The sequence below is a fragment of the Marmota marmota genome, unplaced genomic scaffold, assembly GCF_001458135.2.
Source record: "Marmota marmota marmota unplaced genomic scaffold, marMar, whole genome shotgun sequence".
Taxonomy (NCBI): Eukaryota; Metazoa; Chordata; class Mammalia; order Rodentia; family Sciuridae; genus Marmota; species Marmota marmota.
In genome coordinates this window covers 19,476,396-19,481,576 of record NW_026000026.1, presented here as the reverse complement: position 1 = coordinate 19,481,576, position 5,181 = coordinate 19,476,396, and positions in this window count along the sequence as shown.

The following is a 5,181-nucleotide window of genomic DNA, read 5'->3' as shown; positions in this document are numbered from 1 at the left end:
AAGCAGCATATTGTTGGGTCTTTTTTTTTTATTAAATCCAATCTACCAGTCTATGTCTTTTGATTGGTGAGTTTAGGCCATCGGCATTCAGGGTTATTATTGAGGCATGATTTGTATTTCTGGTTATTTTTGATATTTAATTTGACTTTGTGTCACCTTTGGTTGGCTTTTCCTTTATTGTAGTTCTTCCCTTTGTAAATTTTTGTTCTTGTTTTTCATTTTCTCCTCGTGGAATATTTTGCCAAGCATATTCTCTAGTGCAGTGTTTCTTTCTGCAAATTCTTTTAGCTTTTGTTTATCATGGAAGATTTTTTATTTCATCATCAAATCTGAAGCTTAATTTTGCTGGATATAAGATTCTTGGTTGGCATTCACTATCTTTTAGAGCTTGGTATATATTGCTCCAGGATCTATTGGCTTTGAGGGTCTGGGTGGAAAAATCTGCTGAGATCCGAATTGGTTTTCCCTTATATGTAATCTGATTTTTTTCTCTCTTGTGGTCTTTAAAATTCTACCCTTATTCTATATGCTAGGCATTTTCATTATAATGTGTCTTGGTGTATATCTGTTGTAATTTTGTACATTTGGTGTCCTATGGGCCTCTTGTATTTGATTTACCAATTTGTTCTTCATGCTTGGGAAATTTTCTGATATTATTTCTTTGAAGAGATTGTGCATTCCTTTGGTTTGACTCTCTGAACATTCCTCTATCCCAATAAATCTTAAATTTGGACTTTTTAATGGTATCCCATAATTCTTGGATATTCTGTTCATGGTTTCTTACCATCCTCACTGTGAGGTCAACTTTATTTTCCAAGAGTGCATATTTTGTCTTCATTGTCTGAGGTCCTGACTTCCAAGTGATCTAGTTGGTGATGGTTTCTATTAAGTTTTTTATTTGGCTTATTGTTTTTTTCATTTCAAGGATTTCTGTTTGGTTTTTGTTCAGAATCTCTCTCTCTGTCTTGAAGTAATCCTTTGCTACCTGTATTTATTCTCTTATCTCTTTGTTGGAGTGATTGTCTTTTTGCCGGTATCTGCTCATTTGGGCTGTTCTTTAATTCCCAGATCATTTTAGTTATGTACATTCTGAACTCCTTCCCTGACATTTCAACTACTGTGCTCTCTATGGATTCTATTATTGTAGTATCTTGGTTTGTTTGAGTACTTTCATCCCTTGTTTTTTCATGATGTCCATGTGTCTTCCTCTCTTGAAGTGTAGATCCAAGGTACTATAGCTTCTGCCTTATTGTCTTATAGTGTCCCTACAGGTTACCAATACCTCATCTTTAAGGGGGGATATCAATATTACAGCACTCAATGTGCCCAATGTGCAGCTATAGATCAGTTAGCTTCTATTTTTATAGTTTTGTTGTTATAATCAGAAACGATGAGCTTGGTTATGTTCTACCATATAGTCAATTGGTTTGCATATGGTTTATAGTTTTGAATGGTAGAAGGGAAGCCTGGGGGGTTGGTGGAGATGTTTATGAGGTAGGATGTGAGAATATAGAGGTATTAGATTATATTATTAGTGAAAGGGTAATCATAAGAAGTTGGCTGTTAGTAGGAGAAACAAGAGAGGGGCAACCCTAAGCAAGACTCAGCAATAGGATAGTTGTTAGCACTCCTAGTAGAGATACCTCTGGTGCAGCCAGGTCCACAGAGACCTTGGTGACATCTTACCAGGTCCTTATTGTTGTTCCTTGATAGAAGCGGAGATATCCCAGTTTCATGGTGGCAGCAGCCTCAATCTGTACCTTGATGTTGGGCTGTGGAGCTATGCTTTGGTTAATAAGGAACCCCAGCACTGGGTGCTGTGCGGGGTGCCTCTCTGCGCAGGTGCAGGGCACGCCTTAAATATTATTTATATTGGGTACTGAGTTGTTTTTTTCTTGGTGTCCTTTTAAATTTTGCACCTGAGGTGAGAGCTTTACTCTAGTGCAGACCCTGGACCACTCCAAAGGATGTCCTAATATAACAGGATTTATTTGTATAGAAGTCAGTTGATTTTGCACAGAAGGATGATTCTTCCTTACTCTGTGCCTCCAAGGAAACTTTGAACTGTGCATATTGTATCCTAGTAGAAGTCTCCTTGAGCTTTTTTGGACTTCTGTAACATCAGAAGAGATGCCACTTGTGGGGACAAAGGACTTCAAGGACTTCCTGATCTGACATACTTCTTGAAAGATTCTGTGAGAGAGAACCAATAGAGGTACCTCTACAGTCATCCAGACAAGGCAGAGAACAACACACAATCCAGAAAGAGGAGGGGAAGCACCTTCCCCTAAGGTCATCTGGGATTCTGTTTTTAATTGTTGTTGTTGTTTTATGAAACTTGCTCATAGCCCAGACTCCCCCGGGGGAGAACAGAATATCAGGTCTTATGAAATCATCTTTGATAACTGTGATGGTTAATTTTATTTGTCAACTTGACTGGGCCTCAGGATGCCCAGAATTTTGATTAAACATTATGTATGGGTGTGTCTGTGAGGATGTATCCAGAGGAGATTAGCATTTGGATTGCTGGACTGGGTTAAGCACTTGGTCCTCCCCAGTGTGGTTGGCCTCATCCAATTTCTCAGGAGCTGACTAGAACAAAAAGGCAGAGGAAGGTTGGAATCTCCCTCCCTTTGCCTGATGGCATGGACTGGGACCTCCATCTCCTCCTGTCCTCAGTGCTCCTGGTACTTGGGCTGGCATTGGTAGCATTGGTCCTGCAATCCTTAGACCGCCTGGCTCTCCAGCTTTCAGACAGCAGATTGTGGGACTTCTTAGCCTCCATAATCATGTAAGACACTATTTTATAGTGCCACTATTGTAGTAAATGCTCCCATCTCTGTCTTTAACCTGATACAATGACACTTTCTTATGGGAATGTTTCTAGAATGTGCCTTGACAGACAAAGCAGAGGCAAAAAGGTCATCTTGTTGCATTTGTTCAGGTAACAGGTGCACTGGATTTGACCAAATATTGTATTTTTCCACTTGAGTGTTTACTCTTGGAAGAGCCAACATATTCGTAAAATATATGAAAAATAATTGCATTTGTACTGAACAGGAGCAGACTTTTTTTGAAATGGAGGGAAAACAGCACCCCCTTGCTCCCTTCTTCCTTTTCCTGAGCACTGATCGTGTACCAGGCACAAAAATATCATCGAGTATATGGTGGTAAGCGAAAGAGAAGAGGTCGCTGCCCTGGGAAAGCTTGTGTTCTGTGGGGCCCCCTGACACACCAACCAAGGGTCACACCAGTGCACGTATCTCTTACACTTGAAGAATGCAGCTGGGAAGAGGCAGGAGCTGAGAGAAAATAACAACTGGGCATGATTAGTGTGGAGCTGGTGGTTAAGGAAGGATGGATGAGGACCTTTTATTTGAGGTCAGTGGGTGGGGGAAAGGCCCCCCTACTGTTCACAGGAGCACTAAATACAAAGGGCAAGAAGGGCCTCTGGGTGTGGGTGAACCTGATCCTGACCTGATCCTGACTTGAACCCTAATTCTTACCCTTACCCTGACCTTGATACTGACCTTTACCTGACAGTAATGCTGATGCTGACAATGATTATAATCTAAAGCCTAACTCTGACCCAACCAAGCTCCCAGCCTGACTCTGACCCTGGTCCTGACCCTAACCCTAACATCCACTTTGATTCTGTCTCTCATTCTTGCGTTCTCCATGGGGGTAATATGCTCTCAAAGAGGCAAAGTGGATTCTTGCATGTGTATGTGTGTGTGTGTGTAAACTTGGACTCTTTATATACAAAACAAGTATTTATGTAGTATATAAATAGATATGCATGTATCCATGGTATAAAATTTCATGGAACAGGCAATCAGGAAAAAAAAGACACTTTGGAGGGTTGATAATGAAAAACAGAAAGCTGAGATTTATTCAATCGAACTCACACTAGCCCCTACCCTGATGCTGACCCTGATGCTGACCCTAGCCTTAACCCTGCCTCTGACCCAGCGTGCCTGAGCATAGAGAACCAGGGAAGATTGGAAAGAGCTAAAGTGGGAGAGAGGCAGCAGGGGGCAAATCATGCAGGGTGTTAGGAAACATAGGAAGAATTTTGGCATTTATTCTGAATTCCATGGATTGTCATTGAGCCCTATCTCTCCACCCTCTTTAAGGAGAATAAGTAATTTCTATGTTTTTAGCAATTATAGAGAAAAATTGCCACTATTGTAGTAAAATGAATATGTGAATGAATTAATTAATACATGCTCCATGCATATTTAATACATGCATATAATATCCATGCAGGTATATAGTCAGTTCTCCACATCCAAGTTTTTGCATCCTGTGATTCAACCAGCCAAGAATCGAAGATATATGAAAAAAATTGCATTTGTACTGAACAGGTACAGACTTTTTTCTTGTTATCATTCCCTAAGTAACATAGTACAATTATTTACATTGCATTAGATTATAAGTCATCTAGAGTTAACGTATACAGGAGGATGTGCACAGGTTATATGCAAATATTATTCCATTCCTTGAGCATCTGAGGGGTTTGGTATCCACAGGGAGTCCTGAACCCAATCCCTCACAGATACCAGGATGGGTATATACATAAATATGATCTTCCAACTCATGCCTTTATTAAGATGAAAGAACAACTGGAACTTGACAGAGAACAAATTACTCTGCAGGCAAAGCAATTAGAGCAGGTTTTACCTCTGGAAACACCATGCAGGCTTCACAAGGGACAGGCGAGTTCCTAAAGAAACACTTATCTGTTAAAAGAACCTGACATTAGATTGCAATCTTTGGAGCAAATAGCACATTTTTGCTTATTGCCAGCTAACACACTTCTGGAAATCTCCAAATGTTACTTTGCAGGGGGACTTGAGGACTGATAATAGGTCAGTTAACAAATGAAGAAAAGGTGGCTGGAAGCCTGTGTTAGTCAGTTTTTTCTTTTTGTTGTTGTGAACAAAAGACCTGACAATAACAACTTAGAGGAGGAAAAGTTTATTTGGCTTATGGTTTCAAAGGTTCAGTTCATGGTTGGATGACTCCATAGCTCTGGGCTACAGGTGGGGCAGAACATCATGGTGGAAGGATGTGGTGGAGGAAAGCAACTCAGGATGTGGCAACCAGAAAGGGGGTGGGGGGGGAGAGAGAGAGAGAGAGAGAGAGAGAGAGAGAGAGAGAGAGAGAAGAAGAAGGCAG